This window comes from Heteronotia binoei, chromosome 1, assembly GCF_032191835.1.
Source record: "Heteronotia binoei isolate CCM8104 ecotype False Entrance Well chromosome 1, APGP_CSIRO_Hbin_v1, whole genome shotgun sequence".
NCBI classification, from domain to species: Eukaryota; Metazoa; Chordata; class Lepidosauria; order Squamata; family Gekkonidae; genus Heteronotia; species Heteronotia binoei.
The window spans coordinates 48,621,492-48,636,134 of NC_083223.1; the positions used below are offsets into that span (position 1 = coordinate 48,621,492).

At 43.5% G+C, this 14,643-nt stretch overlaps 1 protein-coding gene across 1 annotated transcript in view; it reads right to left on the reverse strand.

The window, feature by feature from the left end:
* Nucleotides 1-14,643, reverse strand: part of ID2 (inhibitor of DNA binding 2) — a 414,839-nt gene that overhangs the window by 296,024 nt on the left and 104,172 nt on the right. The gene's annotated exons all lie outside the window — the stretch shown is intronic.

Here is a 14,643-nt window from a genome sequence, read left to right on the forward strand (position 1 = left end):
GGGGAGAGACTATGGGGGCTTTCAGAAAAGGAAAAGAGGAAATAGTAGGAGAGGGGGAAAGTGAGATGCCTCCTGCAAATCTTTGCAGGTTCCCACTTGTATAACCCTAAGTAACTCTTCAACAATCCAGGCAGAAGCTCTGCTTAATAGTATAGCTTTTCAAAAGAACACACAGCTTACCTTCAGTCATGCAGTAAAGATCCTTGGGCTGTAGTGGCAGTTGCTGCTGAAACATTTTTTAAAAAGCATCTGTACAGTCACTCAGAAGCCCTGCTGGGCAAAAGCCCCACCTGGTCCTACCAGCTTTCTAAAAAGTACTTGGCAGACACCAGGAAAGGTGTTAGTGTGTGCCATGCCACCCATGGGCACCATGTTGGAGACCCCTGGATTAGTTTTATCTTTTCATAAGTACATAAGAGAAGCAGTGTTGGATCAGGCCATCCAGTCCAAAACCCAGGTGCCATCAGGAGGTCCACCAGCTGGGCCAGAACTCCAGAAGACTTTTCACTGTTGCCCCCTCCAGCACCAAGAATACAGAGCATCAGTGTTTCACCTATACCCACAGCTGTGTTTCACCTATACCTGTATCTGGGCAAGTACTTCTTTCAACTTCTGATCTAAAAATGCACAAGGTCTTCTGTCAAAAGATGGATGAATATATTAGGATCCCACATAAGAAGAAGAATTGCAGATTTATATCCCGCCCTTCTCTCTGAATCAGAGACTCAGAGTGGCTTACAATCTCCTTTATCTTCTCCCCCCACAACAGACACTCTGTGAGGTGGGTGAGGCTGAGAGGGCTCTCACAGCAGCTGCTCTCTCAAGGACAACGTCTGCCAGAGCTATGGCTAACCCAAGACCATGCTAGCAGGTGCAAATGGAGGAGTGGGGAATCAAACCCGGTTCTCCCAGGTAAGAGTCCACGCACTTAACCACTACACCAAACTTCTCAGCATCTTGTGCATTGACACAGCTATGCTCAACATGCCCACGGGGTTTAGGCAGCATAGATGTGAGAGCTGCACAAATGTAACTGCATGGTGAAATGTCTGCTTAGCTTACAAGATGATGAGAAAAGGAATGTAATAGCAGTGGAAATTCTGGTTGATCTCTCAACAGTGACACAGTAAAATCTCCATTTGCTGCTGTGCAGTAATAATACATCCCCCCCAATAACACATGCCCAATAATAATAATGCCCAATAACACAGCCCCATAGAACAAATATTACACAAACACTAACTACAAGGTGCACATGTGCATGAGATGTACTTTCAGAACATCATTTCATGCTTCTTTCAGCTGGGGAAAACAATGAATAAATGATCCCTGGTGTATTAATGTGTTATTATTCACACCCCTGCTGAAGATCGCCAGCATGCCTTCATGGTTAAGAGCAGCAGACTCTAATCTGGAGATCTGGATTTGATTCCCCATTCCTCCACGTGAAGTCTGCTGGGTGGTTCTCTCAGAACTCACCTGCCTCTCTCTCAGAGGCCCACCTGCCTGTTGTGGGGTGCGGAAGGGAATGGGATTGTAAACTGCTTTGAGATGCTTTAAGGTAAGAGAAAAGCAGGGTATAAAAACTTCCTCTCTTTCTCTTTCATGTCTGCTGACTTGGTAGCTTAGTCACTCCTGTCAACCAAAGGCAGTACCACCAGTGCCACTCGAAGCAGAGTTACACCGTCCTAACTCCATTGAAGTCAGCGTGCTCAGAAGAGTGTAACTCTGCTCAGTGTGATGCAGAAACACTCTCACTTTCTTCCAAGAAGCGATCTTTTGAGAGGTTCATTTGAAAGGTCTGCTGTTTGTTTTCTTGAGTAGATATGGATGCTCTGCAGCAGCCAATCCCCACTACTATTTTCTTTTGTTTTGTATACTGGGTAAATAGTGTGCATTGAGGCCTGTAGCCATATATAGTCCAAATCCATTGCTTTGTCAAGTTTATACACTGACTTGGACCTTATATTCTTATATGGCACAAAATTATTCAGGATGGTGAAAACCAAGGATGACTGTGAAAGAGCTTCAGAAGGATCTCCACAAATTTGCTGAGTGGACAACAATGTGGCAGTGAAGTTCAGTGTTGATGTGTAGGGTGATGCATATTGAGACAAAAAAATCCTAGCTTCAAATGTAGTCTAATGGGATACGAACTTGCTGAGGCGGAAAGGAAAAAAAGATCTTGGGGTCATAGACCAATGAATGTGTCAGCCCACTGTGCTTCAGCAGTGAAAAATCCTTGTGTTAGGGATTATTAGGAAAGGGATTAAAAATAAAGTGTCCAGTGTTATAATGCCCCAATATAGATCTAGGGTGCAGCCTCATTTGGAATACTTTGTACAGTTCTGGTCACTGTGTCTCAAAAAGAACATTTCAGAGGTGGAAAAAGCACAAAAGAGGGTAACAAAATGATTAGGGGGTTGGAGCACCATCTCTATGAGGAAAGGCTGAAGAATCTGCCACAGTGTGTGTGTATATATAAATTTTTTTGCCACTGTGTGACACAGAGTGTTGGACTGGATGGGCCATTGGCCTGATCCAACATGGCTTCTCTTATGTTCTTATGTTCTCTTATGTTCTTATGGTACTTTTGGGTTTAGAAAAAAGATGACTAAGGGGGGCGTGATAGAGGTTTATAAAATTAAACATGCGGTCGAGAGAGGTGACAAAGAAAACTTATTCTCCCTCTCCCAAAACACTAGAACTTGAGAGCATCAAATTGAGCTGATGGGCAGTCAGTTCAGAATGGACAAAAGGAAATAGTTATTACATAGTGAGTGATTAAAATATGGCATTCACTGCCAGAGGATGTAGTTAGTGATTGCCACAGACATAGACGGCTTTAAAAGGGGATTAGACAGATTCATGGAGGATGCTAATGTGGAGAACTGGGTTTGATCCCCCCCACTCCTCAACATGCAACTAGCAGGGTGATCTTGGGTCATCCACAGTTCTCTCAGAGCTGCTGTCTCAAGAGCAGTTCTCTCAGAGTTCTCTCAGCCCCACCTATCTCACAGGGTGCCTGTTATGGAGAGAGGAAGGGAAGGAGATTATAAACTACTCTGAGACTATGAGTGAAAGGCAGGGTATAATCAATTCTTCTTCATCATCATCATCATCTGCTAGCCATGGTGACTAAAAGGAATGTGGTAGACCTCTGAATACCAGTGCTAGCAGGGCTTTTTTTTGTAGCAGGAACTCCATTGCATATTAGGCTGCACACCCCGATGTAGCCAATTCTCCAGGAGTCTACAGGGCTCTTATTACAGGGACTATTCTCTTGGAGGATTGGCTACATCAGGGGTGTATGGCCTAATATACAAAAGAGTTCCTGTTAAGTCCTGAGTGCCAGAAAATACAATATCAGAGGATGGTTTCAGCCGCTATGCCCTGTTTTTGGCTCTCCAGAGAAACTGGTTGGCAACTGTGCGGCACAGGATGCTGGACTAGATGAACCTCTGGTCTGATGCAGCAAGGCTGTTATGTTCTTATGGACCTGCATGCAGCTGTAATTCACCTGCCATGCTGACCATTCACTCTTAGGGCAACATTAGTTAGATATTATGCTCTTATGTGACTACTGGACCCTGACTTTGCTCCTATGCTCTACTTTTTTTTTTTAAGTAACCATAACTGAATTTTCTGACCCAACCTGGCCTTTCAGTTTACCTACTGTTGCTAAGATGTTCCAGTTGCCAGATGAAATGGCTAGATGAAGCTTTTCATTATATGGAGCTCAGTCACATTATCTGATCATTGCATCTGATCAAACTTTAAAGGCCCAGTTTACCTGCTGGCAACCCTTGGCATAGACATTACTCATAGCAAGAAATAACACATATTCATAGTTTCACCTACTTATTTTTGCAGGGTAAAATGCTCTTTAAGGCAAAGGAATTAACAAGATAATTTTGTTTTTTACAGTCAGCCAGTCTTTCCTTCTTCAATCTCAGATAACGCTTTCCATCACACAGTTTAATAGTTGTGATAAAATGTTTAGTCTGATGTCATTACTTTAATTCTGTGATTATTTGGGGTATGTTTTCAACAGCCACCAGCATTCTGATTTCCAGAGGTCTGTCTAGAGGACTTTGGTTTGAGCCTCACTTTCCTGTGAGAAACGTTTGGGGTAGGGTTGCCAAGTCCAATTAAAGAAAAATCTGGGGACTTTGGGGGTGGAGCCAGGAGACTTTGGGGGTGGAGCCAGGAGACATTGGGGGTGGAGCCAAGAACAAGGATGTGACAAGCATAATTGAACTCCAAGGGAGTTCTGGCCATCACATTTAAAGGGACAGCACACCTTTTAAAATTCCTTTCTTCCATAGGAAATAATGAAGTATAGGGGCACCATCTTTTGGGGCTCATAGAATTGGACCCTCTGGTCCAATCGTTTTGAAACTTGGGGGGTATTTTGGGGAGAGGCACTAGATGTTATACTAAAAATTTGGTGCCTCTACCTCAAAAAATAGCCCCCCCAGAGCCCCCAATACCAACGGATGAATTCCCTATTATTCCCTATGGGAATCGTTCTCCATAGGGAATAATAGAATGCCCAGTAGACATTTCCCTCCCCCCCACGCTTTCTAAAAGGGGGGAGGGCCTCCAAACCAGGGAATCCCCTGCCCCCTCCCTCACACACACACACACACACACACACACTTACCAGATCTTCTTCCGGAGAACTCTTGCTGTGAAAGTGAAAGCAAAAGAAAGGGCGGGGCTGTTCTCCCAAGCCCTTCCTGCTCCCTGCCCAGCCTTAAAGCGGCAGACATTTTACAAACAGCTCAGGAGCTCTATAATGAAGCCTAGGGGTATGTTTTCCCCCTCCTCCACCCCCCACCCCCCGCTTCTCACTTCTTGAAGACCGGGAGATGAGGCTGCAAACCCAGGGGGCTCCCGCCAGAGCGGGAGGGTTGGGAAGCCTATATCCAAGGCAGTTAAACTCTAAACCCCGGGGCTGCTGGACCACAGCCAGCACCCCCCAGGAGAAATTGGGGGGAGGGGCCTAGCGCACTGCTGTGCTGACATCACTTGCAGTTAAAAGTGGAAGTAATGTCATTAGATGCTCTAGAATTTACAAAAATTCTATGGTTTTAAATTCTATGGTTGTAAATTCTAGGGCATCTACAATATCACTTTCATTTTCTACCTGAAGCACAATGGCACAGTGCTGGCATGCACTCCCCATTTCCTTCTGAAGGTGCCCGAGGCGCCAGTGGGCAAATCACTGAAATGCTATGAGGTCTTCCACTATAGCGGGAGGCCTGGAGTCCCTTGCTTTCCACCAACTAAGTCCACTTCTTCCCATGCTCAGCTCTTTTTAAAGCTGATGTGCTGTTCTGAATGTTGTGTTGGGGTTCAGCTGGCAAGTCTTTGCTCTGCTGTAAAATTCACTACTGCTTGAGGCAGATGTTCATTGCAGGCAGAAAGGAAGGGGTGATAGCAGTGACAGACCCTGTTATGTTTTACTGCATTTTTCAGCAGTGTGCTTTATGGCAGAATTCATTTATGGTACAGTTATTCAGATTGTGGAAAAGTGGATTTTGTTCATGAAGCTCTGGAATAGTATGTCATAGGAACATAAGAGAAGCCATGTTGGATCAGGCTAGGGTTGCCAAGTCCAATTCAAGAAATATCTGGGGACTTTGGGGGTGGAGCCAGGAGACTTTGGGGGTGGAGCCAGGAGACATTGGGGTGGAGCCAAGATCAAGGCTGTGACAAGCATAATTGAACTCCAAAGGGAGTTCTGGCCATCACATTTAAAGGGACGGCACACCTTTTCAATTCCTTCCATAGGAAATGATGAAGGATAGGGGCACCTTCTTTTGGGGCTCATAGAATTGGACCCCCTGGTCCAATCTTTTTGAAACTTGGGGTGTATTTTGGGGAGAGGCACTAGATGCTATACTGAAAATTTGATGCCTCTATCCCAAAAAACAGCCTCCCCCCAGAGCCCCAGATACCCACGGATCAATTCTCCATGATTTTCTATGGGAATAACTCTCCCTAGGGAATAATAGAGTTCTCAGAAGAAATTTCCCTCCCCTTCCCCTGCTTTCTGACGGCCCTGAAGCGGGGAGAAGGCCTCCAAACTGGGGGACCCCCCGCCTCCACCTGGGGATTGGCAACCCTACTCTACAGTCAAGTGTTGATGGTGGCTCAGGTTCCTGCACTCTAAAAGAACCTACAATGTTGTGTTTTGCCAGTGCAAAGAAAAAAGAAAAAAAAGCATGAAATCTGAGTTTTAAAGAATGGTGCTTTGTTGTTAACCAAAATAAAGATTTGTCATATGGATATTCTAGAAGTAGCTCTTCATCATACCACTGCAAAAGTCAAATAGTCTTTTACTCTTAGCATTTGTCTAAACTCGCTTGCCGTTTCTCTCTTACTGCAATATGAAGCATCATTCCCTCAGCAGTATCAGATTTGAGCTCCAAAGCTTCATTTCCACCTCTTTTCAAGAAAAATCTACTTGTGCCCAAATTCCATGCTGGGAATTATTAGGAAGGGAATTGAAAACAAATCAGCCAGTATCATAATGCCCCTGTATAAATCAATGGTGCAGTCTCATTTGGAATACTGTGTGCAATTCTGGTCACCGCACCTCAAAAAGGATATTATAGCATTGGAAAAAGTGCAGAAAAGGGCAACTAGAATGATTAAAGGTTTTGAACACTTTTCCTATGAAGAAAGGTTAAAACACTTGGGGCTCTTTATCTTGGAGAAATGTCGACTGTGGGGTGACATGATAGAGGTTTACAAGATTATGCATGGGATGGAGAAGGTAGAGAAAGAAGTCCTTTTCTCCCTTTCTCACAATACAAGAACTCGTGGGCATTCAATGAAATTGCTGAGCAGTCGGGTTAGAACAGATAAAAGGAGGTACTTCTTCACCCAAAGGGTGATTAACATGTGGAATTCACTGCCACAGGAGGTGGTGGCGGCTACAAGCATAGCCAACTTCAAGAGGGGGTTAGATAAAAATATGGAGCAGAGGTCCATCAGAGGCTATTAGCCACAGTGTGTGTGTGTGTGTGTGTGTGTGTGTATATATATATAATTTTTTTTGGCCACTGAGTGACACAGAGTGTTGGACTGGATGGGCCATTGGCCTGATCCAACATGGCTTCTCTTATGTTCTTATAATGCAAAGCCTCCTCCCAAAACAGCATGTTAAAAAAGACAGGCATTCTTAACACACTGTGTTTTATGGATTTTAATTTTTGTACTAGATTTTGATATTTGTAAGTAGCCAATATTTGCTGAAAATAATGGCACTAATATTATAAAAAATATACTCACTGGTGTTTACCCTTGGTTAAGTAGCTCACTGCCCAGAGACACGGCTGATCATACCACCTTATTCTTCACATTATATGGTGTTGTTATTACTTATATCTATGCAAATGTTACCATGCCCACACAACAAACACATGAATATTATGTTCAGATCAACAAGGAGAATTAGCTTTGCATGTTTGTACAAAGCAAAGAAAACCAAGATCTTTTACCTCAAGTGGCAACAGTGAGGAGCAAGTTTTCAGTTGGAAAAGGATGGCAGAGATCTGATTTTAAAAGGGATACAAAATTTATTCAGAGAGTTGGTACGGTAGTGTGTGTGTGTGTGTTTGTGTGCAGGGGGAAATAACCTTAAGCAAATACTAGAAGTACTAAATTAAAAACACAGACACATTCGTTATCTTATTAAATATAGCAACAAATAGCAGAACTGCTCCAAAGTGGAACAAGGGATACTCTTTGGGCTAAAGGTGTACATGTGGTTTGGAAAATAAGAGAGGGACAGATCAAGAGGGAAAGCAAAGACTACCTGCCGTATTCTGCAAAGAAATCCAATGGAAGAAGGAGGGATCCAATGTATGTGTTGAGAGCAGACTCTTCGGCTCGCTTTCGGCCGCGTCTGGAGGGGGCGGGGCTTCAACGCTTGTATTGAAGCCTCCGCTCCCCGTCTCGGCAGTCCTCTCAGCGTGTTTGGGCTGCAGGGAGCGTGCTTGCACGCTGTTTCTGAACGGGGAGGTGATTAGGCCGGGAGGCTGGTGCGTCGGTGGATCACAGCAGCGGGAAGCAAGGAGCGTTGTGGGACGTCCAGTTCTGTGGCTCACTTTTCCCTTTGCCTCCACCATCCCCTTATCTCATTTGACTTCAGAGGCAGAGCGGGCGACGCCACTGCGCTGCAGCCTCTTCTCCACTTCAGTGTAGATGGGCTCAAAAGCAACCGGACTTGCAGATTGCCCCCCTTCCCCCTCCTCCCGCTTCCATTTGGGGGGGGGGGCGGGGGAAGGAGCTGGAAATCCAGAAGACTCCCGCCAGGGCGGGAGGATTGGGATGCCTAGTTTGGGGTCTGCGCCCCACCCCAGCCCTGTTTGGTGACATCACCAGCAAGCACATTTAGGTGTAGTGGTTTCCTTTGGTCATCTGGCATTTTTGTCTGTTCAGTTTAGGCTGCTGTTAAAAGAGGAAGAGCTGTAAATCTTAAAGAAAAAACATATTTACAACACACAGGAAGCAGTTGGGTTTTTTAAAAAACTAACAACAAAATAGATTTTAATCTGAATGGTCCTTCGTTTGTCCCTTGTTTTCTATTGTAGGCAAGTAGGACAGTGAGACAAAGGTTTCTCATAGTAAATGTATTATAGGTGAGTTTCACATGCCTCTGAGACCTTTATACTCCCACCTGCACATTATGGCTCTAATAAACACATTATCAGGTTGTGAAAACGATGGCAAACATGTGACTGGAGGATCTGATAAGTCAGCAACAAAGATTAACAGGTCTTCAATTTTTTTTTTCTCAGGGAAAAGCTGCAAGAGATTCCCATATTTAAAACAATTTCGGCATGTGAATTTACTGCACTTAAATCATTACTGGCAATTAGTATGTGTCACAAGGTTGCAGCTGGCTCCAATTACAGGTAAGATTTTAGAGATTTGAACTTAATTGTATGCACGACAGTGGGGGCAGGGGATGCAAGCCAGGATAAATGCACTCGCACCTCTCTGAAATTGGAATGTTATCTTTATTATTTTCTTTTGGCTTTCACCTTCATGAGGGCAAAGGAAGGGGGGAAAAAACAACTGCTGAAGCTCTTTTGTGTTTTCCCCAATAATGGAACACTGAAACTGCCGTTATATTCTACACAATAATTTGGAATCCTATGGACTTCCTGTTTTAGCTGAGATCTTACCTATTTGTGCAAACGATCTTTTAACTGCACTCCAGGCCCTTTTCACAGATAAAAGTTCTCCATATCTAGAGATTTGGACCAGTGAAATCTATACATTTGCTCTTACATGGAGAATTTCTTGCCTGCCATCCGGCTCTGTAATTAGTCAAAGTTACTTAAAATTAAAACTGGCATGATCCTATCTACCTGATATCACATCTCCCCACCATTTTCTCCAACCATACATCAGCTGGAGGCTTCTGTATGCATGTGCCATATCAGATTTACTCTTTGATCCTAAATATTTGTGTTGGTATAACTGTCTGTTATCTTATCCACTCAGCCTAAGAAACTCAATCTTCTCTTCAGGTTTTTTCCCTTAGTGTTAATGAGAAAAATCCACTCTGAAGGCCTGTAGCACTAAGCTAGCCAACAGTGGTCCCGTCTTTCTCTCAATCCCCCACCTGCCTCTGGTCTTTAGTGTATTTACAGGTGGCAGTCATTATCTCCTAGTCTTCATAGTTTATGTCTTAGGCAACATGGAAGTCCTAGAGCAGGGGGTGTCAAACATGCGGTCTGGGGGCCAAATCAGGCTCCCAGAGGGTTCCTATCAGGCCTCCGAGCAACTGGCTGTCATCTGCTTCCTTCTCCCTATGTTTTGCTTCCTTCTGCATAACAGCTTGCTTTGCAAGCATTGCTCAATTGCACAGGAGCAACAGAGCAAAATCTCTGTTTTCTCCATTAGCTGAGGCTCCTCCCTTGGGAGGAAGGGGGGATGCAGAGCTTGTTTTTCCAAGTTCTCTCAATTGCACAGCAGAGCTGCTACTGAGTCAGGCCTCTCTCCCTTCTATTGGCTGAGGCTCCTTCCCCTCCCCCCCAGTTCCCTGAGGAAGGAAGGAAAGAGTCACAGCTTCCTTTGCCCAGTTCCCTGGATCCCATGGGAGAAATACAAAGAAAGCACCCTTAAGACCAATGTGAGCGCTAATGTTTTAAGCATGTTTTACGTTTAAACCTCTCTCTCTCTTTATATATATATAAAAAATTGTGTTTGTCTGTGTTTGCTAAATAAGTACATGCATGGCCTGGCCTGACATGGCCTGACCTAACAAGATCTCATTTATGTCAGATCTGGCACTCATAACAAATGAATTTGACACCCCTGTCCTAGAGCATTATCCATCTGTAGCCTAGCCACTCCATGACTTCTGTTTCTCCAAGACTGTATGGCATACTATAGACTGAGTTTGCCCTTTGAAGCTGCAATTTCCACCAGGAGAAATAATCCCTGTAATGCAGATTGGTTGTAATTTGAAGAGAACTTTAGGCCCCATCTGGAGGGTGATAAACCTAGGAACCAACAGGTAGGACAGCTAGTGCAATTCATATTCCTCTCCCCAACACTTTTGAAGGCCTAAATGGGCCTAAATTCTCCCAAGGTATTCAGCTAAAGAAAAGGAATGCCAGACCCTCCCCAGCAGGGGGCCAGGGGTCCCTGCTTTCAGGCCCCATTTCAGGGCACAATTATCCCTAAACAGTAAAGAATGCCAAAATTAAACACAACATATCTACATGATCTTGAAGTGACATGGGCACATTGAGGAGCTTGGGGGTGACACTCTGGTCTTTGGGCTGATTCTACCATAGAGTTTTGCCCAAAAACATCCCTGACATTGCCTCATTCACTGTTTCCCCCAACATCCCTGACATGCCTGTGTCACTTCTGGGTCATGTAGGCACATCACATTTATTTTCAGCATTCCTCCCCTTCCTGTAAGTGTGCCCTCCCTTCTCCTGCTGGCAGGTCTGAGGGACCTGGCAACCCTACTGAAGACCGGTAGTTATATAATTTTTGAAAGGAATAGGAAAGAGTTAACTAGAACCTGCATATGGGATAGAGGAAAACTCCACCCCCTAGATTTCTCTCTCCTTAAGTTGGTTGAAATACAGCAGATTGTTACATTCAACAACTCTGGTGAGTATATCTATACCATTGCTGCAGGGAGATCACAAAAGTGTGGGCATGCAAACTATTTGTTGCTTTGTGAGTGTGTGTGTTCACTTTAATTTAGAGGAAGTGCAGCTGCTGGGGAACAAAAAAAGCAAAAAAGAGGAGGAGGAAATGAAGACTATATTCAGAGGAATTGCACTGCTGTGTTTATTTATTTATTTGGAATGGGAAAGTCTCCCGGCTCAACCTCCAAAGTCTTCACCCCCCAGAGTCCCCAGATATTTCCTGAGTTGGTCCTGGCAGTCCTACTGATGTGATTGAGCTAACCTGGGCCATCCAAGTCAGGGCATGGGGTAGACATCCAGAAGCAATGAGGACCCACACCGTTCTTAACAAGATAAAAGTATTTCTATATTCTGACTTTATCAGACCATTTTCACATGGGGAGCCATTTCTGTAAGGCAGTACTCTGCAGAAAAATGTTGACTGATAAATGTTTGAAAATAGTACTGTCTTTACTGTCTACTTTTGTCACTGAAAGCCATCTCTCCAAGATAGCTGTAGTGATAACAAGTGAAAACTTTACCCCTCCAAATACCAACCAGCATATGAACCAGCCCACAGAGATTATAATATAAATGTTTTTATACCCTAATTATTGAAAATCCAATTGGTTCTATATAATAGTTGTATTCTGTAATAAACGCAAAATGCTCGTAACTTCTCAGCTAAAAATTATTTAAGAGCAAAGTTAAATTGCTTCCTATGCTTCACATTTCTCTCCTCAAATGTAGCACAAAATAATGAAGCACTTATTTCCCTGTGTGTACAAAATGTTTAATTTAACATGCTAGCATTATACAGTGTACTAGAATTGTATTCTTCAGGAACTAAGGACCAGTTAAGATGTAGTGGTGGTCCTCGCAAAGGTATGTTGAGTGCTGCCATGTCACTTCTCACTTATGGCGACCTTATGAATGAATGACTTCAAAAATGTCTTCTTGTTAACAGCATTGCTCAGGTCTTGCAAACTGCAGACTCAGGCCTTCCTTTATTGAGTCAATCCATCTCATGCTCTTTTCCTGCTGCCTTCAACTTTTCCTAGTATTATTGAGTTTTTCAGAAACTCTTTAGCTTTTCATAATATGACAGCCTTAGTTGAGTCATTTTAGCTTCTAGGGAGAGTTCAGGCTTGATTTGATCTACAACCCACTTATTTATATTTTTGGCAGTCACGGTATCCGCAAAACTCTTCTCCAATGCTATATTTCAAATGAATCAGCTGTCTTCCTTTCTTCTTTCTTCATTGTCCAGTTTTCATAGAAATGTGGACTACTACAATGTGAGTTATTTTGATCTTGTTTATCAGTGACACATCCTCACACTTAAGGATCTTCTAGTTCTTTCATGGCTTCCCTTCCCACACTTGATCCCCTGATTTTTGGTTTCAGTTTCTCTTTGGGGATGGAGCCAAGGAATGGAAAATATTGAACAATTTCAGTTTCTTTAGCATCAACTGGAGTTGTGTAATTCTTCAGTAGTCATTACATTTATCTTCTTGATGTTCAGCTCTAATCCTACTTTAGCACTTTCTGTTTTAAGCTTTTTAACTTTAAAATCTGCACTGTTTTTTACCAGTAACGTGGTATCATCTGCATATCTCATATTGTTAATTGTTTTCCCATCAATTTTCAGTCTACTTTCATCTAAATCTTATATCTAAGGCAGGCAGTGCTTACTTAGCACTATAGGAACACTCTATGCAGAGATGGAATTATCCCCTAAGCTATGACTTCCCAACCCCCAAAATTAAAAACAGGGTCACACACTCTTTGCCATTCACACTGAGGACTTCTGACTTGTGCCAGATAAATCCCCTCACAGACACTCCTTCCACTAGCATACAGGTCTCACACCTTTTGAGTGCTATCACCAAGCCCCTGTGTGTATCAGTCCCACCTAGCTAGTTTCCCTGACTGTGTTCTGGGATTTCCTCTCAGCCACAAGAATCTAGTCTCTCTTTCTGTGTGTATTGGTGTTCTCAAACTAAACAGGAGTCTGCCTTGAAGTGTTGACAGGACTCCTCAGCAGAGCCTTCTCCTCTGTTTCCAGTCAGAGAGTTTCTCCACAATAATTCTCTCACTCTCTCAGACAGAACTCCCAAATCCAGTTCTGCCTTACAAGAAACTCAGCCTACATGCTGTCTTCAGCTCCTTTTCAGTTCATTTTCACAACTGTCTTTCTCAGTCTCCAGACTGAACTAACACCAGAGCTATCTCCTAGCTCTGAACTGCTTCAGTATTCCACAGAACTAACTCTGTGTGGTGTCCCCCCGCCTCACTCTGCAAGCCTTCTTGAAATTGATATATTTCTTAACCATGGCTGCTGCTCAGCCAATCAGTGCAGGCTGTTCCTAGCTACCAGGCTAACTGCCTGAATTCATCACAACTCCCTCTCAACATTTCCTCTCCAGTATTGTTTCTGCCTTGGGATAACTCTGTCATGGATTTAGACTACTCTGCTACACAGTCAGTGCCACAGAGTTTTGTTTTAGTGATGATACTTTTGAAACATATTATAATGATCCTTGTCATTGGAGCAGCCATCAGCCCACATGGCTCACTCTTAACAAGAAGAAAATTTGAAGCTTTTGCTTAACCCCCTTTTCTGTGTTTTGAACTTATTTTAAAAATCCTGCCCAAGTTCCTTTAAATTTAGCTGTGCCATCCCAACAACAAATAAGTCTGTTTTTAATGGCTTCTCATACAGTAGCGCAGAAGAGGGTGCAGCACAGTTTACTATATATGCTTCATGCCAGGATTGTGTTCAAGTGCTCAAAACATAAACCTAGGCAGAGGGAAACAGGAACTTGCCATATGTTCCTTATCAGGTCTCTGTAGAGAGTTAATATTTATATTCATGTTTAGGCTCAGGTCTGGAGAGTTGGAGACAATCACCATAACCTGTACCTGATTATTATTTTGATTTACTGTATTTGCATTAAAAGGGCATAGGAGTGCTGCCATGTAGGGCTACCAGGTCTGACTCAGGAAGTATCTCAGGACTTTGGGGGTGGAGCCAGGAGCAAGGTTGTGACAAGCAGGATTGAACTCTGAAAGGAGTTCTGGCCATCACATTTAAAGGGACTGCACTCCTTTTAAATGCCTTCCCTCCATTGGAAATAATGGAGGATGGGGCATTTTCTTTTGAGGCTCATAGAACTGGACCCCAAGGAATCAATGGAATTACATGTTCCAATAAACACGAAGCTGCCGCCAAAAATAGTAGTCCCACATGAAGTTATTTTCTTTCCCTTTCGCATTGTATAAATCCTGATGTGATAATTCTGCCTCTGGTAGAAGCAGCCAGTAATGTGGAATGGGATGAGGAGATGCAGGCTGTAACATCAAGACATGGGTAAATTTGACAGACGCTGCAACGGGATGTCTTTTTCAGTGGCAGCCTTGTGTCTATTGTAACATTCAGCTCCCCCTACAAGTGTGAGTCTCT